This window comes from Macaca mulatta, chromosome 15 (assembly GCF_049350105.2).
Source record: "Macaca mulatta isolate MMU2019108-1 chromosome 15, T2T-MMU8v2.0, whole genome shotgun sequence".
Lineage (NCBI taxonomy): Eukaryota > Metazoa > Chordata > Mammalia > Primates > Cercopithecidae > Macaca > Macaca mulatta.
The window spans coordinates 117,194,085-117,219,312 of NC_133420.1; positions in this window are offsets into that span (position 1 = coordinate 117,194,085).

A 25,228-nucleotide genomic window follows, 5' to 3' on the forward strand; every position below is an offset into this window, starting at 1 on the left:
CAGTAAAATTTTTTATGATCCATTTTAATTTTTGTATATGCAGTGTGGTAGGAGTCCAACTTTATTCTTTGGCACATAGATATCCAGTTGTCCCAGGGCCATTTGTTGAACAGACTATTCTTTTTCCACTGATTGCCTTGGGCATCCTTGTCAGACCAAAGCCAATTGGCCATAGATGTATGGATTTATTTCTGGACTCTCAACTCGATTCTATTGATCTATATGTTTAGCTCTATGCCAGGAGCACAATGATTATTTTTAGAGATGGGATCTTGCTCTGTCCCATATGCTGGAGTGCAGTGGCATGATTGTAGCTCACTGCATCACTGCAGCCTTGAACCCCTGGACTCAACTGATCCTCCCACCCCAGCCTACTAAGTAGCTAAGACTACAGGCATGTGACACCATGCCCAGTCAATTTTTAAAGTTATTTTTTGTAGAGATGGGATCTCACTTTGTTGCCTAGGCTGGTTTTAAACTGATTTTAAGCAACCCTCCTGACTCAGACCCCTAAAGTGCTGGGATTACAAGCATGGGTCACTAGCCTAGTCCATACTGTTTTGATGACTATAGTTTTGCAGTAAGTTTTGAACCTGTAAAGTGTGAGTTCTCCAACTTTGTTCTTTTTCAAGATTATTTTGGCTGTTCAGGTCTTTTGCATTTCCATATGAATCTTAGAATCAGCTTGTCAATTTCTGCAAAAAAAAAAAAAAAAAACTACAGCAGGGATTATGAAAGGGATTAGGTTGAATCTATAAATCAGTTTAGTGAATACTGCTATCTTAACAATATTAAGTCTTCTTATTCATGATGTGTTTCCATTAATTTAGGCCTTACTTTAAATTTTTTAAATAATGTTTTGTAGTTTTCAGTGTACAATTCTTGCACTTCCTTCATTAATTTCTTTTAATTCCTCTTTATTCATTGTATTTATTTATTATATTCTTTTTGATGCTATTATAAACTAAATTTTAAAAATTTCATTTTTGTATGGTTAATTTATAGTATATAGAAATACAACTGATTTTTGTATATTGATTTTCTATCCTACAATCTTGGTAAACTCATTTGTTAGTTCTAATAATTTTTTTTTGTGTGTGGGTTTCTTTGGATTTTCTACATACAACATCACATCGCCTGTGAATAGAGATAGTTTTACTTCCTTTCCAGTCTGGATGCTTTTATTTCTTTTCCTTGCCTACTTGCTCTGATTATAACCGCCAGTACAATGGTGACCAGAAGTAGTAACAGCAAACACCTTTGTCTTGTTCCTGATCTTGGGAGAAAATATTCAGTCTTTCATCATTAAGTGTGATGTTAACTGTGAGATGTTAGTAGGTGTCCTTCATCAAATGGATAATGTTTCTTCTATTTCTATTTTTTCAGTGTTTCTTATTTTGGAAAGTTGTTGAAAATTGTCAGTCTATTGAGATGGTCATGCGCTTTTTTTTCTTCATTTCATTAATGTGGTATATAACATTGGTTTATTTCATATGTTAAACAGACTTTGCATTTGTATTATGATTCACATTGTCATGGTGTATGATCCTTTTTATATATGACTGGATTCAGTTTGTTAGTATATGTTGAAGATTTTTGTGTCCATATTGATAGAATGAATTGGAAAGAGTTCCTTCATCTTCTATTATTTTTTTTTTTTGGATGAGTTTGAGAAAGATTGTTAATTCTTCTTTAAATGTTTGGTAGAATTCACCAATGGGCCTAGACTTTACTTCGTGTAAAGTATTTTCATTACAGACTCAACCTCTTTATTTATTACAGATGTATTCAGATTTTCTTTATAAATCAGTTTCAGTAGTTTGTGTCTTTCTAGGAATTTGTCCATTTTATCTAGGTTATCTAATTTGTTGGCATATTATCCTTTTAATTTCTGTAAGGCTGGGAGTGATGCCCTCTCTTCCATTCATTTTTTATTATATTTTATTTTATTTTTAAAATTTAATTTAATTTTAAGTTCTGGGATACATGTGCAGGACGTGCAGGCTTGTTTCATAGGTAAACGTGTGCCATGGTGGTTTGCTGCACCTATCAGCCCATCACCTAGGTATTAAGCCCCACATGCATTAGCTATTTATCCTGATGGTCTCCCTCCCCGCGGCCCCATTCATAGCTTTAGTAATTTGAGTCTTCTCTCTCTCTTTTGGTCAGTCTAGTTAAAAGTTTGTCTATTTTGACTTTTCACTCTTGTTTTTATTAATATATTCTCTATTTCATTTATTTCCATTCTAATCTTTATTATTTCCTTCCATTTTGCTTTGGGTTTAGTTTGCTCTTCTTTTTTCTGGTTTCTGAAAATGGAAGATTAGGTTTCTGAAAAATGGAAGATTAGGTTTCTTCTTTTTTCTGGTTTCTGAAAATGGAAAATGGAAGATAAGAACTATTTCTTCTTTTTAAATATAGGTATTTATATAGCTATTAATTTCCCTCTAAGCACTTCTTCAGTTACATCTATAAGTTTGACATGTATCATCTTTATTTTCGTTTATTTCAAACTATAATTTTGCTTGTGGTTTAATCCTTTTGACTTACTGGTTATTAAGAGTATGTTGTTTAATTTTTACATATTTGTGAATTTTTCAAATTTACTTCTAATTAATTTCTAATGTCATTACATTGTGATTGAAGGACATGCTTTGTATGATTTCAATCATTTAAATTTATTAAAATTTTCGGCATAATATATGGTTTATCCTGGAGAATGTTCCATATGTATTTGAGAAAAATGTGTATTGTGCTGTTATTGGGTGGAGTGTTCAATTGATGTCTGTTAGGTCAAGTTGGTTTATAATGGTTGCTTAGTCCCTTTGGGCTGCTATATAATAAAGTACCACAGACTGGATGGCTTATAGACAACGGAAGTATATTTCTCACAGTTCTGGAGGCTGGAAGTCTGAGATCAGGGTGCCAGCCCGACTGGGTCTGGTGAGGGCTCTCTTCCGGGTTGCAGATGCTGACTTCTTGCTGTACTCTTACGTGGCAGCAAGATGGTGAGCTAGCTCTCTGGTGTCCTTTTTATAATGGCACTAATACTATTCGCGAGGACCTCACTCTCATCATGTAATTACTTCCCTAAAGCCTCATCTCCTCATGCCGTCACATTGGGGGTTAGAGTTTCAACATATAAATTTTTGGAGGACAGACTTGTTTATTGCAGTATTTTTCAAGTCTCCTATTTTCTTATTGAAAGTGGGTAACTGAAACCTCCAACCACAATTACTGAATTGTCCATTTTTTCCTTTAATCCTATAAGTTTTTGCTTCATGGATTTTGGAACTCTGGTATTAGATGCTTATATGTTTATAACTATTAGGTCTTTTATCATCATAAAAATCTTCTTTGTCTTAAAGTCTATTTTGTCTTCTATCAATATGGGTCTCCAGCCCTCTTTTAGTTATGGTTGCATGGTATTTTCTTACTTTTAACCTCTTTGTATCTTTAATCTAAAGTGTGTCTCTTGTAGACACAATAGAGTTGGATCTTTTTTTTTTAAAAAAAAATCCATTCTGTTGGCTGGGCATGGTGGCTTACGCCTGTAATCCCAGCACTTTTGGAGGCCGAGGTGGGCGGATCACTTTAGGCCAGGAGTTAGAGACCAGCCTGGCCAACATGGTGAAACTCTGTGTCTACTAAAACTACAAAAATTAGCCAGATGTGGTGATGGGCGCCTGTCCCAGCTACTCGGGAGGCTGAGGCAGGAGACTTGTTTGAACCTGGGAGGTGGAGGTTGCAGTGAGCCACTATACTCCAGCCTGGGCGACAGAGTGAGACTTTGTCTCAAAAACAAATAAACAAAACAAAACCCATTCTGTCAATAACTATATTTTGATTGGAGTGTTTAATCCATTTACACATAATATAATTACTAACAAGATAGGATTTATGGTTTTCATTTACATTTTTTCTATATGTTTTATGTCCTTTTTGTTCCACTACTTCTCCATTATTGCCTTTTTGTGTTAGAAACTTTTAAATTTTTGAATATACCTCTAAGAGTGTTTTTAAAAACATCTCTTAATTCTCTTGATGTTCTTTTGCTATATAGTTTGAATTATTTTCTTGGAAGTTGCACTGAGGATGACAATTAATATTAATTAATTTATAATTAATAAAGTAATCTAGTTTGGATTAAAATCAATTAAATTTTACTGTATATGAAACTTTGCTGATAGACTGTATTTAATGTAATATTCTTTTCAAGAAAGTTAAGTTGTTAAGTATGGTTTATTTTTATATCTTTTTAGGACTTTTCATATCATTCTATGTCAGGCCATGTATTTCTTACTTCAAATAACTTCTTTTTCTTTTTTTTTTTTTTTCTTTTTTTGAGATGGAGTCTTGCTCTGTCGCCCAGGCTGGAGTTCAGTGGTGCGATCTCAGTTCACTGCAAGCTACGCCTCCCGGGTTCAAGCTATTCTCCTGCCTCGGCCTCCTGAGTAGCTGGGACTATAGGCGCCTGCCACCAAGCCTGGCTAATTTTTTGTATTTTTAGTAGAGACAGGGTTTCACCTTATTAGCCAGGATGGTCTCGATTTCCTGACCTTGTGATCCACCTGCCTTGGCCTCCCAAAGTGCTGGGATTACAGGTGTGAGCCACCACGCCCAGCCTCAAATAATTTCTATTGCAGTTGAGGAGAAAACCAAACATATGAAAAGTCAGATGGCAGTCAAATCTTTAAATACTAATTCAAGGCAGTGACAGATATGAGTAACAACTCTAGACAGAAAATGTGCAGTGGCTTCATGATAGGATATTTCAGAAGATCAGCTGATGTGAAACCCACAGCCCAAGTTAGTCAAGGAACACTTCATGGACTTGCCATTTGACCTTAGTATGTGTGGAAGTGCACAAACTCGTTGATATGTAAAGAAAATAAATAGGAACTCACAAAGCTAGCTTTCGACTTTTCAGTGAGGCCATCTGTCTACTTCTGTATCCACAGCACCTACAACATTGCCTTACACATTGTAGGTGCTCAGAAAATATTTATCAAATGATCAAATAAACGCATTTGGTTGAATAAATCAGTTAGGTGTGGAATTGGAGCTTTGCAAGAGAGAACATATATTCTGGAGCATCAGCTTTGGACCATTTGCTAGGTTAATTGATAAGGGGGAAACAGAGCTGGTAAGTCATCTGAGTCACAGCTTGCTCTTGTTTTTGTTTTTGTTTTTTTTTTTTTTTTTTTTTTTTTTTTTTTTTGTAGAGATGGAGTCTTGCTCTGTTGCCTACACTGGAGTGCAGTGGTGTGATCTCGGCTCACTGCAACCTCCGCCTCCCAGATTCAAGCAATTCTCGTGCCTCAGCCTACCAAGTAGCTGGGATTACAGGCGCGTTCCACCATGCCCAGCTAATTTCTTTTGTATTTTACTAGAGATGGGGTTTCACCTTGCTGCCCAAGCTAGTTTTGAACTCCTGAGCTCGGGCAATCCACCCACCTCGGCCTCCCAAAGTGCTAGGATTATAGGCACGAGCCAGTGTGCTCCTTTTAAGAGGAGTTCAATTGCTGGTATCATTCCTATTAGTTTTTGAGAATCAGAGAATGCCACAGTTTTCATTTTTACTTAAAAATCTGTGCATCTATAGTCTTTTTCAGAGTGTTCAGGGAAAAAGGACTTGTAGGGACACCATGGGTTTGTACATTTCAGTAACTGAGGAACAGGGTGGCAAAAGTTCTTCAAATACTGAGAGAAGAGATGCTAGGAAATGCATCAGAAACATTATTTGAAACATCTAAAGTGGTTTTTTTTTCTTAATTTCCTATATCTAATTCTTTTTTCCCCTATATTTAGTTCTTGACTCTCCATGGTAGTCAACCTCAGAAAATTTCAATAGTTTCAAGAACTATCACATGAACAGAGTTTATTTTTTAAGGTTTTAAGTTTTTTGGGTGTTTTTTGCTTTTTAACGTGATCTTTTGTTAACAATTACCATAAATCTTTACTTAAGATTTACTTTAAGAGACTTGTACCACCCTTCTATTTTTTGGTCATTAGAGACTTTCTAGTAAAAATGCTAGAAAACTAAAAGCTTTCTGGTTTAAATTCATCTGTACCTGCAGCTGCAAAGCCAGTAGAGGGCGCAGTATCCCTATTCTTTGATTTCTGGAATTACAACTACTTGGATGGACTGAATCTCAAACGATCTACATAATCAAGACTATTTCATCCAGAGAGAGGGAGTCTGGGGTTACAATTTTTTTGTTGTTTGTTTTTTTTTGGCAATCATGGCTTTATGTTAGGGTATTAGCAGAGTTATAGAGTTGTTTTATTGCATTGAGGAACTTTGATGAGGTTGCTGCGTGAGGACTGTTCTTCCATTTTGCTTCCTTTAACTAAAAAGTCATTTGAGCATTTTGTACCAAGTCCACAAAACACTGGCTGAGTAAACTCATCAAGTGGATTAGATTCTCGGTATTCAGGATAGCTTGCGCAACCGGGTGGGCATTTTCGCTAATCCCTGCAACCTTTGATGTGGCGGCAGAGTGGGAACTGGGATGAGTTCTTCCTCCCTGACTCACTGGCTTCCATTCCACGAGATTCCAACGTCTGCCCCACACTGTCTCCCCAGCTGACTTAGCAGAGATAGGACCCAGCAGAGATAAGACCCCTCCTGTTCTATCTCATCTGACTTACTCCTTCAGAGTTATTTTTCCTTAGTGACAGGGCCATGGGCTGAGCAAGGGAGGCAGCCCTCCTGCCTCTCCACCCCACTCCCTTTAACAACTGTTGTTTTACGTAACATTTTACTTGTCTTTTCACCATTGGATTCTTCCCGTATTTCCAGCTACCAGCTCATAGCTTAGGTGGGGTTCTTTTCTTTGTCTTCACTTACCTTTTATCATTGAAACAAATGCTTTAGCAACATTATCAGCCCATCTTTGCTAACTTTTTTTTTTTATTCAAGTCTTTCTTTTTTAATTTTTTTTTTTTTTTAATTTGAGAATGACTCTCACTCTGTTGCCAGGCTGGAGTGCAGTGGTGTGGTCTCGGCTCACTGCAACCTCCGCTTCCTGGGTTTAAGCGATTCTTCTGCCTCAACCTCCCAAGTAGCTGGGTCTACAGGCACACACCACTATGCCCAGCTAATTGTTGTATTTTTAGAGACGGGGGTTTCACCATATTGGCCAGGCTGGTCTCGAACTCCTGACCTCGTGATCCACCTGCCGCGGCCTCCCAAAGTGCTGGGATTACAGGTGTGAGCCACCGACTCCGGCCTGGTATTCAATTATTTTGACAGTCGCTCTTGGTCTTGTGATATCTCTTCCCTTTCTTCAACAGGTGTTTACGTCTTTCCATTTCTTTTTGTTTTTGTTTATGCCTTCTCTCTCCAGCTAGAATGTGAAATAATACCTGTGACTGAAAAGAAGCTCTTTTGACCCAGGATCCTGGTCCTCTGCATAACAGTCAAGACCATTCTAATTTGCCTGAAAGTGTTTTAGAGAAGAAACAGAAATTCAGGACCAATCAGCAATTCCCTTGTCCACTCTTATCAAGACAGAGAAAGGATTTGTGCTGAGATTTAAGTTATTTTCTTTTTTTCTATGACAGGTTTCGATAAATGCCCAACTCCAATAATATGGTAACATTTCAGAGTCAATCCGGGTTAAAAGTAAATAAACTCTGTTTTGATCTTGGCTCTTTTTTACTGTCACTTTTAGGCCTTTCTTGAAAGGAGAGAGACACATTCTCTACCAAGTCAGCATCTGCCCTATGCTTGTTCCAGATCAGTATGCTTGGTCTGATACTCAATCACTAATCACTCACGTGACAGGCTGTGTGTGTGAGACCAACTGTTGGCTATTCTTTTATTTATTTATTTATTTATTTTCAAGACAGAGTCTTACTCTGTTCTCCAGGCTGGAGTGCAGTGACATGATCTCGGCTCACTGCAAGCTCTGCCTCCCGGGTTCATGCCATTCTCCTGCCTCAGCCTCCCGAGTAGCTGGGACTACAGGCACCCGCCACCATGCCCGGCTAATTTTTGTATTTTTAGTAGAGACGGGGTTTCACCGTGTTAGCCAGGATGGTCTCGATCTCCTGACCTCGTGATCCGCCCGCCTCGGCCTCCCAAAATGCTGGGATTACAGGCGTGAGCCACTGCACCCGGCCAACTGTTGGCTATTCTTAAAGTATAGCTGCAGTGAAAACATCATTATGAATGCCTCTGGCTACTGTATTCAGAAAAGATACTAGCTATAAGAATTGTGGAAAGTCAGCTTTATCCTTTAAAAAGGTGATGGTACTTCCATTTCCTTTACTCTTATTTTGCACTCTGTTCAGAGATTAAGAAGGGAACTGGATACTGTTTATTGGTGCCTCTCAAACCCCTCCATGCCAAGATAAGATGGGAAAAGTTGAGTTTTGAGGATTTGGAAGTCAAGTAAGTCTGGTGAGTAGAGTGGAGAAAGCCCAAGGTTAAGGCTGTTGTGGTTAGTGATGGAAGAACTGGGGTAGAGAGCCTGGAATGAGGGATCAGATAATGGGAGGAGGATTCCAAGTGTGGCTGATGCCAATGGGCAGGGTGTGTTTGGGGGCAGTGAAGACAGAAGTCTAAGGAGTTATGGAGAGTAAGGACAAAAAATGAAGGTGCCATGTCTGAAGAATCATTACTATTGACGAGAGTTTTCAAGTTTGGTGAAAGAACTTCAATGAAGCATTCTACTCTCAGAAACTGAGATCTTGCTATTGCTTTAGTGACTATTTTATCTGATATCTTTATAGCAACTTTATCATTTGTTGGTACATGCTTAGTGTATATTTTCCCATGTTTTTCAAATGTTGTATGCCCTTTGGTTTTAGGTGTTGGATACAGTGAGTTCCAGATTTCTCTTCAAAGAATCAGTATGTCAGTATGGTCAGTTCTTTGTCCTCCATTTTAAAGTTTAACTTCCTCGCAGTTTCAGTAAACAACCTTTTCCACCAGTTTTAATCAGTAGTTCACATCTGTTCCCCTGGTCACCTGCTTTGTCCTGACTCATCCTGGTCACCTGCTTTGACCTGAATCACCCGTGGTCACCTGCTGTCACCTAATTCACCTTTAGTCACCTGTTCTGTAACCATCCTTCCCACCAAACTACTCACCCCACTACGCTGGCTCATACCCCTGCTCTCTTTAAAATAGCCTATCTGAATTAGCTTAGACTGTACGGTCCAACTCTAGCCATTAGGGGAATGACACAGCAGTAGGGGCTACCTGCGTCAGGAATAAGAATCCCTTCCCCTCCCTTGTTCAGTTGTGCTCTCGCCATTACTCCATTTGTGAGTTGCACTCTTCTATAGAAGTAAAAATTGCCTTGCTGAGAAAATTAATGTTCGAGTGCTATTTCTTTGTGGCACCAAGAACAAGCATTTTGTTTCCAACATAGGTAAACCTGGCTGCTTCTTTTTAAAAATCCAGTTTTGTTTTCATTTTCTTTTATACTTAGTCCATTTAGCCTTATTATAGACTTTGTATTTTTTTTTTTTTTGAGATGCAGTCTTGCTCTGTCGCCCAGACTGGAGTGCAGTGGTGCAATCTCAGCTCACTGCAACCTCTGTCTCCTGGGTTCAAGCAATTCTCTGCCTCAGCCTCCTGTGTAGCTGGAATTACAGGTGCTACAGGTGTGCGCCACCACGCCTGGCTAATTTTTTGTATTTTTAGTAGAAAATTTTGTATTTTTACCATGTTAGCCAGGCTGGTCTTGAACTCCTGACTTCAGATGATCCACCCACCTCTACCTCCCAAAGTGCTGGGATTATAGGCGTGAGTCACTGAGTATGGCTACCATTTATGTTTGAAAAGAATATTTGCTAGAACTAGGGTTCCAGGTATTTGGTTATCTTCTTTCTTTTAGTTCTTTATCTCTTCCGGTGTCCAGTGGATGGACATTAAGAAGTAAGCCATCAGTCTTGTTATCATTTCTCTGTGGGTAAGTCTATCTTTTCTCTCTGGCTGCTTTAAACACTTTCTTTGTCTTTGATGTTCTTTAGTTTCAGTATACTATGTCTAGGTACCCATATCTTTGGGTTTCATAGAGTGTAATAATTTGAGGATTGGTATCTTTTAGCAATTCTGAAAAATTTCAGCTATGATCTCTCTTAATTTTTTTCTCATAACTTTTTTAAAATGACAAAAATTGCATATATTTATGGTATACAATGTGATGTTTCAACATACGTATACATTGTGCAATTAAGCTAGTTAACATATTCATCACTTCACTTTTTTTTGGTGGCAAGAACATTTAAGATCTATTCTCTAAGCAATTTTTAAGTATACAATATATTATTATAAATGTGAAAGGAAAATAAATCTTGGGGCCCCCAATTCACTAAGCTAAAGGGAAAAGTCAAGCTGGGAACTGCTTAGGGCCAACCTGCCTGCCATTCTATTCAGTCATCCCTCTGCTTGCTGAGATAGATGCATATCTGATTGCCTCCTTTGGAAAGGCTAATCAGAAACTGAAAAGAATACAACTGTTCATCTCTCACCTATCTGTGACCTGGAGTCCCCCTCCCACTGCTTTGAGTCTTCCTGCCTTTGCTTCAAGTTGTCCTGCCTTTCCAGACCAAACCAATGTCCTTCTTATGTATCTGTTGATTGATGTCTCATGTCTCCCTAAAATGTATAAAATGAAGGTGTGCCCCAACCACCTTGGGCACATGTGGTCAGGACTTCCTGAGGCTGTGTCACAGGTGCATCTTCTACATTGGCAAAATAGACTTTCTAAACTAACTGAGACCCGTCTCAGGTTTTGTGGGTTCGCATTAACTACAGCCATCATACAATCATTTTCTGTTTAAGTAATGTCTCCTTTATTCTCTCTCAGAATTGCTTCTGCAAGTACTTTAAACCAAATTCTCCATGGAAGCTATTTTGAACTATCAAAGCTCTGTGAATTGGTACCACAGACCCTAGGAGGGCCACGTGGCTTTTTGCTCTTAGAGGAGATTTTCCTTTCTCTCCCTTCCCTTTGGCAACAAGGATAGGACAGGCCAGTTCCTCTTTTTCCCTTCCACGGCTGGTGTTGCTGGGGCCTCAGCGTCAAGCAGGGATCTTCCATCACTTTTCTACCTAGGCAGGACCTGGGCTCCACCACCGGTCTCTCTCATTGCACGGCCGCCGGCCACTGGCACACATGAAAGTGGCATCTCAGTGACTAGGGATGTACAGAGAACTTGAGCGAAGTCTACTCCCTCCCCGCAAGGGTTGCTAGCAAGTTAAGTGACATATATACAGAGATTCTGGGTGGCCTTGGTTGATTGAAACGGGCAAAGGAGAAGGGAGTGATTTGAAGGCTCTGATTATCAGAAAATTAAATTGAAGGGATATAGTTTGGATATTTGTCCCCCCAAGTCTCATGTTGAAATGTAATTCCCCAGTGTTGGGGGTGGGGCCTAGTGGGAGGTGTTTGGGTTATGGGGCGGATCCTTCATGAATGGCTTTGTACTGTCCTGGTGATAGTGAGTGAGTCCTTGAGAGATCTGGTTGTTTAGAAGTATGTGACATCCGGGCGCGGTGGCTCACTCCTGTAATCCCAGCACTTTGGGAGGCCGAAGCGGGCGGATCACGGGGTCAGGAGATCGAGACCATCCTGGCTAACACGGTGAAATTCCATCTCTACTAAAAATACAAAAAAATTAGCCGGGTGAGGCGGCGGGCTCCTGTAGTCCCAGCTACTTCGGAGGCTGAGGCAGGAGAATGGCGTGAACCCGGGAGGCGGAGTTTGTAGTGAGCCAAGATCGCGCCACTGCACTCCAGCCTGGGCGACAGAGCAAGACTCAAAAAAAAAAAAAAAAAAAAAAAAAGGATGTGGCACTCCCTGTTGCAACTGCCCTTGCTCCCTCGCTCGCCATGTGACACACCTGCTCCCTGTTTGCCTTCCCAGAAGCCAAGCAGATGCTGGTGCCATGCTTCCAGTACAGCCTGCAGAACCCAGCCAATTAAACCTCTTTTCTTTATAAATTACCAAGTCTCAAGTATTTCTTCATGGCAGGGCAAAAATGGCCTAATACACCAATGAAAGTCTTTTCCAATCAAATGCTGGATCTTTGGGGGACACAGATTCCTGAATGTAGCTCAAAGTTACTTGACCCTCTCCTTTGATGAGAAAACCACAGACTTTTAGAATTGACCACTAGTTCATGTGTGCTAGTTCAAACTTGGCATACCATCATCCGTACAGCAGAACGGGGCTCTATAAATAGGAGGTTAATTAGAAACTTTTATTTCTATTCTAGGTAAGTTTTCTAAACAAATAGAGTACAGTTTGTGTGTGTGTGTGTGTCAAGGTGACTTTTTTTTTGGATCAGATGTAATCTCAATCCTTTTTTCTTTCTAATCGTTAGAATTGTGTTTTTACTGGCTTAAATTGTGCATATTATTTATGGCAGAAATGATTTGTAAGTGCAGTCTTATTCATCAGCAATACTTAATAGTTTCTGTAAACATTTCAGGATATAAATTAAATATCACTTGCCACTTGACTACATTTCTTTTGGTAACTTGTGCCAAATAAGTTTTGACCATATCTAAAAAAAAATTGTGTTGTGGTTTGTTCTTTTGGAATATTTTATGTATACTTTGGCAGTTAATGAAAAGAGACACACTTCATGAAGATTTAAAAATTTACATCTTCATATTGTCCTAATATATAACTCAAAAGAGACACATAAGTACAAAGAAGAATTGTAAGTGAATCCATGGTTTTTACTTAGTAGAGTAAAATGAATGAAAATGTGGGCTCAAGTGCTGTCTGCTATTTATACTGCTTAAGTCATGAACTGTGGTGAATTTCCTCAGTTTTCGGTTACACTTCTCATGTAACAAACTAGTAATTATGAAAGCATTATTTTTAAAACTATTGGCCACATGCACATTTTGGCAATTATATCTGATTCTTTCCAGACTTTGTATGTTTAACTTTAAATAATTCTTTTATGATTTCATCTTTGGGTGTCAGCTCTATAATCATGCTTAGTAAAAGTGAGAAATAAATATCTGTAAACAAACACATGGTGCCCTGTTGAATAGAGTGGGGTCCTTAAAAATTGAACCAATCTCTTAACAATATCCTGATCAGAGAATCGCTTAGGCATTGAGCAATATGGCTGAATAAGCAATCTGAGTACTGCATATTATTTTAGATATTAGTATAATTTCTCACATGTGAGCCACATGTTTGAAACATTTATTTTGAAATAAATATATTTTGTCCACTAGAATATAAAGTCCATGAGGGCAGGGACTTTGTCTATCTTGTTCATCACTGAATTTCTAGTTTGGGACATAGTAGTTACTCAATCAAAATTCGTTCAATGAACAAACTAATGCTTAATTAGGAAGTAATTAATAGCGAAAAATATCTTAGGAAAAACAGAGGGCATCAAATGCCATGTTAATTTCAGTCAATATTTATTCACAACTATTGGTTTAATGTATTTTGCGGCTACAGGGTTAGGAGCATACAGATTTAAAGCAAGGATATTTTTCTGCCTTATTGTTTCATTTATCATTAAATAGTGACCCTCCTTTTCAATTTGTAATAATAATTATTTTTGTCCTAATGTCTCTTTGTCTAATGTTGCTATGCTGGCTTCTTTCTTTCCTCGTCTTGCCCACTTCCTCTCTCCCTTCTTTCTTTTCCTTTCTTTCTGTGACGGAGTCTCACCCTGTCACCTAGGCTGGAGTGCAATGGTGCGATCTCACCTCACTGCAACCTCTGCCTCCCGAGTTCAAGCAATTCTCCTGCCTTAACCTCCCAAGTATTTGGGATTACAGGCCCCCACTACCAAGTCTGGCTAATTGTTTTAGTAGAGACGGGTTTCACCATGTTGACCAGGCTGGTCTCGAACTCCTGACCTCAAGTGATCCACCCGCCTCAGCCTCCCAAAATGCCGGGATTACAGGTGTGAGCCACCATGCCCCGCCCCTTCTTTCCTTTCCTTTCTGCCCCTTCTTTTTTTTTCTTAGTCTTCATCTGGTATATCCTCTTTCACCTTTTTCATTCTTTCACTCTTGACCCTCTTGAGTTGCTCTAGGTATGTTTATAGAAAGGAGCATATATAGCTGGGTTTTTTGGGTCTGTTCCTTAAAATCCTAAGAATCTGTCCTTTAGCAGGCATAATCATTGCATTTACTGCCACTTTGATTATTAGTGTATTTGGCTTACTTTGGTCATCTGATTTTGTGGGTTTTTTTTTTTTTTTTTTTTTTTTCTCTCTCTTTCTCTTGCTTTCACATTCCGCTTTTCTAACTTTTCTTGGAAAGATTGAATTTTCTTTATTCCCATCCCCCACTCCAGCCATTGAGTTGGAAGTTTCATGTTGTATTTCTGTTTTTTTAGTAGTCATCCTTAAAGTTTTAACATGGATACATGATTCACCATAATTTCATGTTAATTAATAGCTCTAGCTCCATATCAGCAGATATGTCTTAGTTCTCCCTTTCCATTCCAAATGCCATTAGTCATTTTATTATCCTTGTAGTCAATGCTTATTTAGTTTTTTATCAATAACTGCTCATCATGGCTTCTTGCATCTGCTCCTGGATTCATTTTTCTTCTACCTGAAGCACATAGGTATTTTAGATTTAGTTTGAATCATATGAAATTGTCATTTTTGTGGGTCAAAATGGCCAAATATCAGAAATTTCATATCGTTTAAACTAATATTCATCTCAGGGTGAAATTACGAGTAGTAAACTTTTTCAAGCAGTCTATCTAAAAAGGCTTTTATTTCACCCTCGTGTGTATATAGTTTAGATGGATATACACTCTGATGTATATCCCTTATATTCCCTCACTGCTTTCAAGATGCTTCCCAACCTTCAAGAATTATTGTTGATGAGGAGCTTGCTGTCACTCAAACTGCCATTTATTTATAGATAATATGTTTTTACTTTCTCAATCCTTTGTTGTTGAAGTTCTGAAATTTTTCTATAACATATCTACCTATGGATATTTTTATTTGTTTTTAACATCAATGAGTCTGTCCTTCATTTCTAGAAGTTCTATTTGGCTTTTCGAATTGCTCTATTGTTTTTCATAGTATCTGATCTTTTCCTTTTGGATTTTATTCCTTTTTATCTTTTCATTAATTTTAAATAAAATTGTTTTTAGTCTCTTTCACATTGTGTATAATCCAGATTTGGAGAGTGCTAATTTTCCTGTTTATTGCATCTTCTGAATTTCCCTCAGTGCCTGTCTTCCTTCCTTCCTTCCTTCCTTCCTTCCTTCCTCCCTCCCCTCCCTCCCTCTTTCTCTCTTTCTCTTTCTTTTCCTTCCTTCCTTCCTTCCTTCCTTCCTTCCTTCCTTCCTTCCTTCCTTCCTTCCTTCCTTCCTTCCTTCCTTCCTTCCCTCCCTCCCTCCCTCTTTCTCTCTCTTTCTTTTCCTTCCTTCCTTCCTTCATTTCTCCCTCCCTCCCTCCCTCTCTCCCTCCTTCCCTCCCTCCCTCCCTTCCTCCTCTCTCTCTTTCTTTCTTGCTTGCTTGCTTGCTTTCTTGCTTGACAGGATCTCACTGTGTCTCAAAAACAACACCACCACCACGCTGGAGTGGAGTGGTTGGCTCATTGCAGCCTCAACCTCCCAGGCTCAAATGATCCTCCCACCTCAGCCCCCAGAGTAGTTGGGATTACAGGAACACACCACCTTGTCCCTCCTTGATTTCTTATTGTGTTTATAAATGATGTTCATTTATGGTAGCTCCTGCTCCCTGCTTTGGGAGTTTCCTAAATCTGTTTTTAAAGTATCCCTCAAGAGTTGTCTTAGGCTGGGTGTGGTGGCTTAAGCCTGTAATCCCAGCACTTTGAGAGGCCGAGGCAGGTGAATCATCTGAGATCAGGAGTTCGAGACCAGCCTGGCCAACATGCTGAAACCCTGTCTGTACTAAAAATACAAAAATTAGCCAGGCATGGTGGCAGGAACCTGTAATTCCAGCTACTCGGGAGGCTGAGGCAGGAGAATCACTTGAACCCGGGAGGCAGAAGTTGCAGTAAGCAGAGATCATGCCATTGCACTGCAGCCTGGGCAACAAGAACAAAATACCATCTCAAAAAAAAAAATACATAAAATAAAAAGTAAACCTATCCATATGGGATTCATTAAACTAGTATTAAAACAAAATACACATGTTGTAGAAAAATTTGAGTATTTCACCATCTCAAAAAAAAAAAAAAAAAAGAAAAGAAAGTTGTTTTGTATTTCCTAAGATGCATAGAGTGCCTTCAGAGCAATCTATCAACTACATGGTTGTGGTGCCTTAATCATGTGAATGTTACACATTTCAACCTTATACACATGTGAATGGGCACCTGGAGTTTTGACTTCTCGGAGGTGATGTAATTGTCAACCCAAGGCCCTGCAGAGGTGGCAAGCTTTCTAACTGCTTTCATAGTCAGGTGGGAGGAGCTATTCTAGGCTCCATGCTTTACGTGGGATATTCCCCTTCTACAGATACTGTGTCTCCTTTCCCCACGGAGACATTACTGAGCTTCCAGGGCCTAGGATCAAATATGAGACTGTGTTGGGTCACCTCTGGTCTGTCCTTGATTTCTGTTTATTTGGCAAACAGGAATTTTCTAATTTCTTTTTTTCCGGCATGGCTACGTGTTAATTTTTTGTGGTTTTTGCTACCTTTTACTCATTACTTCTATGCATTTATAGTGAGATGGAAGTTCCTTCACAACATAGGAAGTAATGTTCTTGAAAATCCTATTAGTCTCAGAGGTTTTAATATTTGGTTCTGCCCCATTCCTTGGTCTTTCTTTGTGTTTCTTTGTTATCTTGATTATTTAGCCTTTGTCATTGCTGCTTGCAGTTGAAAAACTGTAAGATTCTGAGTATGATATGTTTTAAATATGCTTCATTATCTTAAAAAGTTAGCATTACGTTAGTACATTACATATGTACATATATATCCATATCTATCTATATCTATTATATCTCTATGTTTATATCGATATCATCTATACCTATATCTATATGAGACAGTACAAGTGACCTCTGTCTTTTTTATCCAGATGCCTTTTGCCTGGTATTCCCCTTAAATGCATATCTTCTTACCAAAGTCAAATTTGTTTAAAATTATCCCACTGAAGACGGAAGTTTTTTTTTGAGAAAGTAGGCATAAACCTTGAAATGACAACTTTTTTTTTTATTCTTCTTAATTCTGAAAGTTGAAATTAAAGATTTTAAGGATATCAGTACCCAAAGGCTAAACTACCACATACACACCCCCACCCAACCAAATACCATTCACCATGCAGGACCATGAGGTCTCAAGGACGTTATTGTTTTGGGCAATTAACTGTTATTTATTTATATAAAGTTTTTAAATGGAGATTTTTTTTTTTTTTTGAGACGAGGTCTGACTCTGTTGTTGCCTAGGCTGGAGTGCAATGGTGTGATCATGGCTCTCTGCAGTCTTGACTTCCCAGGCTCCAGCAATCCTCCCATCTCAGCCTCCCAAGTAACTTGGGACCACAGGTGCATGCCACCACAAATGGCTAATTTATTATTTTATTTTCTTTTTGTGGGGACAGGGTTTTTCTGCGTTGCCCAGGCTGGTTTTGAACTCCTGAGCTCAAGAGATCCTCCAACCTCAGCCTCTGAAAGTGCTTGAATTATAGGCACGAGCCACCGTGCCCAGCGAGATTGCTGATTTTTAAAAGAAATGATAAAATAGGGTCAGTAAATTCTGTTTGTACTAAGGATATTTTATTTTCGTTATTTAAAAATGGAGAGAAACTCTGTTTGCATACTGATGGAATTTTTCTGTTAATAAGAAAAAGCAGCCAAGATAACTTTTACAGGATAACACCACATTTACTGTACATACACACATACACATAGCCCACAGAGTTGTGCCATGCCTTCGATGTTATTTTCATTTACTTTTTTGTTTTTTCTGGCAACAATTGGACATGCCCTGACAACCCACCTTCCATTATAAATATTTAAAAACTAGGCAGGAGAGAGTCATCCCTTAACCACAGCCATATAATGTGATGAAGGATAACACAGCTGCAGCCACATCATGTCATTACTTAATTTGTTTTTGACAGCTCCCATTTGCAGAGGAAAGGAAAGTATGAGCCACACATGGGCAAGGATTTTACATACGTCCACATTTGTTTGTTTGTTGTGAACATTGACACATTTTCTTGGGGAAATGGCAGAAAATCCAAGCCAACATCATTTCTTTCTTAGTATAGCAACAGCTCAAGATGTTTGCTGTCCATGGAAAGTTGAAGGAAAAAACTCAAGTCAGTGTCTGTTCCAAAGGGAAGAAGTATTAGATTGGTAAGCACTTTCCAGCCACGATGAGAAGATGGCAGAGTGAATTAGGAATGTAGGTTTTCTTCTACGACAGAAGAGCTCATTTTAATGAGTAAATGGAGCACAGGGCAGCCCTCACATTTGTACCGAGGAGAATCCCCCAAACTCTGTTTCTCAGCAGCTATGTGTTGGGTTGTGTGATAGCACTTCCTGTGCTTTGTGTTGCCCAACTGTGCTCCTCAGGGTGGTCCTCGTCATGCATTTCTTAGGTCACTAATTGTTGGCCTATATATGACAGAGGTGGATGGGCTTGGGCTATTCCCTGTATCCCCTGAGGCGTGACCTGAGTTGTTTGGGACCGGATACTATGGGGACTGGGCTTGAGATGGAATTGGGGCAAGATAAAACCCGGTCACCAGGGATGTGTGATTGTGATTTGGGCTCCTTTCAGGGCTGTGAGAAGTATACTTCTATGCCAACTGGGAGTTGGAGTGATGATCCTGAACGATGCATCCAGAGAATTCTGTGAGGGAATGATGGAAGCATCACAAAGCAGGTAACACTAAGAAAAATGGGACTATTTGAGTTATCTCAGAATTAACATCAATAGTCAAAACTAGGCTGCTGGATACAGCAATTGGGTCTGATTAAGAGTATATATGTCACCTGAGGAAGAAGGGATAGGTGCAGTTGATGCCTTACACAACAGAATAGGGAATTATAATAGAGAGTATATCATGATTCTATTAGTATCGTGTGTGTATGAAGGAGAAGGATGGAAACTAGGAAGATGCCTGAAATGGTTTACATCCTATCATTCACCTGGTAGATATCTGACCACGTGGTGTTAAACATCTGCCTGTGCCTTCTCTGACCCTGATTGCCTTGATTCTTTCTGGTAATAGGATTATTGTATAATGAGTAAAACCACATGCAAATATTGTATGCAGATCTAGAGCCATATGTAATCTAGTTAGCTCCATCTTGATGAAAGTTCTGCAGAGGTGTTTGCGAGGATTTGCTCCTTAAAGAAGAAGGTCATGAAGAGAAGGAATTTGACTTATCAATAAGGGGTCAACCTGAGGCTGTAGGCCCCAGACAGCTCCTGTTATTGCTCTCACTGCCTATGATCAAGTCATATAGTTATATATTCACATTGTTTTGTGTGTTCTACTCAACAGAAAGAAATTGGGGGCTGAGAAGATGTAGAAATTCCCTCTCCGGTGTCCAGAGTCTTTGGCCCATGGTTCTGGTCATCCAGGTAGTCTGTGGCTAAGATTACTTTCTCTGCCCTCACCAGCACCCCATAGCCTCAGGCCTTCTAGAGTAGGTGGCAGAACATAGTGTCAGAACTATGCTTGTGCTCTGCCTAAAGATAATGGGGGTGTTCAAAATAGAGGGTGCTGGCTGGGGATGGTGGCTCACGCCTGTAATCCCAGCACTTTGGGAGGTTGAGGCGGGTGGATCAACTGAGGTCAGGAGTTTGAGACCAGCCTGGCCAACATGGTGAGGCCCATCTCTACTAAAAATGCAAAAGATTAGCTGGGCATGGTGATGGGCGCCTGTATTCCCACCTACCTGGGAGGCTGAGGCAGGAGAATGGTTTGAACCTGGGAAGCAGAGGTTGCAGTGAGCTGAGATTGCACCACTGCACTCCAGCCTGGGAGACAGAGCGAGACTCCATCTAAAAAATAAAATAAAATAATTTTTTAAAAAAGAAGGTGCTGAGGTTCATGGACCTCTTTATTTCCACTTATTCCTATGTTGTCTTACTCCAGTGTTCAAGGTCAACCTTCCAAATAATGCACTTTCAAGCTCTGGTACTTAAGGTAGTACTCACCTTTTTCTACAATCCTATCATAGTATTATTTAATACTTTCACTAGGGCACATTTGTATATATTTGCTTGAACTTCAGAGGGTGATTTTACTCGATGAATCAAAGCAGCTTAATACATTCCTACAAGGACTGGTCTGAAGGCACTGACAAGTTACAGATGCCCTCTAAATTAAGTCAAAGGCCTATGGTCCTGTGTTGTTTTTTTAAGTCCTCTCTTTCATATCAGAAACATTTTAACTACGATGGTTTACCACATAGCTCTTCGTTTTTGTTTGTTTGTTTGTTTGTTTCTGTTTTCTTTTTTTGAGACAGAGTCTCACTCTCGCCTAGGCTGGAGTGCAATGGCACGATCTCAGCTCACTGCAACCACTGCCTTCCGGATTTAAACGATTCTCCTGCCTCAGCCTCCAGAGTAGTGGGGATTACAGGCACCCACTACCATGCCTGGCTAATTTTTATATTTTTAGTAGAGATGGGGTTTCTCCATCTTGGCCTGGCTGGTGTTGAACTCCTGACCTCAGGTGACTCACCTGCCTCGGCCTCCCAAAGTGCTGTGGTTACAGGCGTGAGCCACTCCACCCAGCCCAGCTCTTCATTTTTACACAGCATTACTTAATGCTGGATTACTCCTGAATATGTATAGATGATTTTTTTGATAAATTTATCGAAAACATTCCTGAGAAAATCATTCAAAGTAGAAAAAAATCACTAAATTGCCAGCAGAAAAAAAAAAAAAGGTAAAATGATAAAACAATTTAGGTCACTAGAACTAAATGATTGGCAATTAAAACTTGAGAAGAACTTCTTAGCACCATCTTACCCCTTTTCCCCTCCATTTTCCTTTTTTCCTTTTATTCTTTTTTGTATTGTTGTTATTCATAAGGGGGATTCATGATCATTATAACTAATACAACAATATAAAAATAAGTAACGAACAAGTCAAAGATGTCCCCCAACTCTGTATGCAGTAAATGAATGTTAATTCTATAAAATACATGTTTCCACTGCTCTCCTTCTTTCTGTGAGGGGATGATAGAAGCATCACAAAGCAGGGAACACTAATACACACACATATGCACACACATGTACTCCGTATATATCTACATGGGAGTTATTTTTGGTTATTTGTTTTTGTAAAACTAAAATTAATATATACAGATTCTCCTGCAAATTTCTTTTCTTTTTATTATTATTGTTATTATCATTATTATTATTTTGTAGAGACAGGGTCTCACTATGTTGCCCAGGCTGGTTTTGAACTCCTGGTCTCAAGCAGTCCTCCCACCTTGGCTTCCCAAAGTGCTGGGTTGATAGGCATGAGCCACCATACCCAGACTGCAGAGTTCTTTTCTTACCTTATACAATGTAGATTTCCTCCTGGGATGATAGTTGTCAACCCAAAGTCATTTAAAAAAGTAAGCTGTGGGTTAGCAACATGATGGAATGGGAGGCTCCTGACTCTCCCTCCTCCTACAGACACACTGAGTAAACACCTACACTTCAACAGAAAGTCAGAATCCAGTTGAAAGACTCCTACACACCAGATGACCGAGAAAACATCTACATCAAAATTGATAGGAAAAGTAAAGATACACTTGTGCGCTAACACCATCCTGAGCACAGCTCTTAAAGGTCACCAGGTAGCAATATACATATGAAAATATAAGGCTCACTGGTGAAAGTAAGTATACAGTCAAACTCAGAACACTCATACTGTAACGGTAGTGTGAAAATCAGTTACAGCTCTAATAGGAAGGTTAAAAAACTATCAAAATCAACTATAGCTATAATAATTTGTCAAAAAGATAGGGGCTATCAAAGATACAAAATATATCATCAAAAACAAACGAGAAAGGGAGAAAAGTGTACAGTCTGTGTAAGTGATCAAAGTAAAGTAATTATCAGCTTAAATACATCAGCCTGTTATTAGTATAAGATGTTTTATGCAAGCCCTTAGCAGACACACAAAAGATAAAAACAAAGGATTCGAAGGATACCACTACAGAAAATCATCAAATCACAAAGGAAGACAGCAAGAAAGGAAGAGAGGAACAAAGGATATACAAATTAGCCAGAAAACAATCAACAAAATGTATGCATAATGTATGCATAATTTCTTTGAATATAAATAGTTTAAATTCTCAATAAAAAGACATCCACTGACTGAATAGATTAAGAAAAAGAAATACTCAACTATATGCTGCCTATAAGAGACTCACTTTACCTCTAATGACACACAGACTGAACGTAAAGGTATGGAAAAAAATTTTACACAAATGGAAGCCAAAAGAAAGCAGTGGTAGCTATACTTACATTAGACAAAATAGACTTTAAGTAAAAAAGGGTAAAAAGAGACAAAGATAGTCATTATATAATGATAAAGGCATCAATTCATCAATGATTGATAACAATTTTAAATATATATACACGCACATCCAAAATCAGCACACCTAAATATATAATGCAAATATTAATAAATTTGAAGAGAGAGATTGCAACATGATAATAATAGAAAACTTCAATATTCCACTTTCAACATTGGACAGACCAACTAGACAGAAAAGCAATAAGAAAACACTGGACTTGAACTATATTTTAGATCAAATGGGTCTAACACATATTTATAGAACATTCTATCCAACAGCAACAGAATGCACATTCATCTCAATTGCACGTGGAACATCATCCATAATGGATCATATGTTAGGCCACAAAACAAGTCTTGACAAATTTGTGAAGACTGAAATCATATTGCGTATCTGTTCTGACTACAACGTCATGAGACTAAAAATAAATAATGGGAGGAATCTTGGAAAATTCACAAATGCATGGAAATTAAATAACTTAATTCTGTGTTATGTTGGGGTCTTTAGCCCCTGAATAACCAATGGGTCAACGAAGAAGTTAAAACGGAAACCAAAAAGTATCTTGAGACAAACAAAAATGGAAACACAGCACACTGGGATACAGTAAAAGCAGTCCTGAGATGAAAATTTACTTGCATACAATAAAAGACCTCCTTTTAACTGAGAGATGAAGTGACACGCAATACTTCCTATGCCCACTCAGGAAACTGGCTTGTTGTCATGCTTGAGAGGTGGGCTGAAAAAAATTTCCAAATGGATACAATGAGATTTAGTTGAAACACAAGTTTTCATCTTACAAACTAACGCCTGTTACAGACTGAAGATTTATGTCGCCCCAACAAAATCAGATGTTGAACCCCTAAACTCCAATGTGGCCATCTTTGGAGACAGGGCCTTTGGGAGGTAGTCAGGGTTAGTTGAAGCCATGAGAGTGAGATTCTAGTACGATGGGATTAGTGCTCTTAAAGAGGCACCAGTGCTGTCTGTCCCTCTGTCTCTCTCTCATTCTGAATGCATGCACTAGGGAAAGGTCATGAGCACGCAGAGCGGTGGAAGCCATCTGCAAGCCAGCAACAGACCATGCTAGCACCTTATTTGTGGACTTCCAGCCTCCAGAATGGTGAAAAACCAAATTTTTGTGCCCTGTCTATGGAAGCCTGAGCAAATGAAGACATTGCCTTATCCAAAGACACATTTCAGGAGTGTGTTCTGATTTATGATCATGTGGAAGAACAAGTGGGTGTCTCAGTTTGTTTGTGTTGCTATAATAAAATACTGGAGACTGGGTAATTTATAAAGGACAGAAATTTACTTCTCACCATTCTGAATGCTGGAAGCCCAAGATCAAGGTGCAGCAGGTTTGGTGTTTGATGAAGGCCTGCCTCCAGCTTCCAAGATGGCACCTTGTTGCTGCATCCTTTGGAAGGGACAAATTTGAGTCCTCAAATGGCAGAAGGTAGAAGGGCAAAAAAAGGCCTAAGCTAGTTCCCTGTAGCCCTTTTAAAAGGCACAAATCTGTTCATGAGGATGGAGCCACTATGACTTCCTCACTTCTCCAAACGCTCCATTTCTCAATACCACTGTAATGGGGATTAAATTTCAACATGAATTTTGGAGGAGACACATTCAAACCGTAGCAGTGTGTGAATATTATTTTGGAAGAGTTCGGAATACACTGTCTTTTTTTTTTTTTTTTTTTTGAGACGGAGTCTCGCTCTGTAGCCCAGGCTGGAGTGCAGTGGCCGGATCTCAGCTCACTGCAAGCTCCGCCTCCCGGGTTCACGCCATTCTCCGGCCTCAGCCTCCCGAGTAGCTGGGACTACAGGCGCTGCCACCTCGCCCGGCTATTTTTTGTATTTCTTAGTAGAGACGGGGTTTCACCGTGTTAGCCAGGATGGTCTCGATCTCCTGACCTCGTGATCCGCCCATCTCGGCCTCCCAAAGTGCTGGGATTACAGGCTTGAGCCACCGCGCCCGGCCTACACTGTCTTAAAAAAAAAGATGTAACTATGATGTAGCTTTTCAATCTTGATGGATAAAGCCTCAGAACGGGCACTCTTCAGGACCCATTGCAAATATGTATCAGTGATATCTTAGGAACACAAACTCTTTATTGGCTCTTTTTTTCTTATTTGGCTGTGGTGTGCTTCTCTTCCCCCATTTCTCTCTTGTTCTTTCTTTACTAACTCATAATCTATGTATTTTTACTTTCAGGGAGAGTTTTATACCTGGTGTGCTATTTGTAGCCTTCATAGAGGGTTCTCCATTCTAGCCACACCCATTTCCTCTCTGCTCCAGACATTGGACACGGGCCTAGTGTTCCAGAAGCTTGGAGTTCAGCGTCCTCATGTGCTAATGCCAGCAATAGTCAGTTTCACAGGGCCTCTGGCCAGCTGCACTCTTATGCAACTCAACAATTTCTCACCTTTTCTCCTTTTAAAAACAATGTAAGCAACAAAACCACCCAGCTTCCACTGCTGCATAACCCAGAAGTATTGGAAAGATTGTTTCATACAATTCTTGAGGCAATGCTGCAGGATCAAGCATTAGGTCCCTGGAGTGGTGGCCAGCTCATCAAAACCTCTTTGTACTGGTGCTCCCTCTGACCCTGTTTTGTTCCCTTGTCCCTCATTCCTGCTCCTAGCTAGGATCACACTCCCCAGTAAAGTTTTTGAGCAATGACCTGTGTTTAGGCTACATCCTTCTGAGGAACTTGCACCAAAACTCCATTACATACCCAGTTTACCT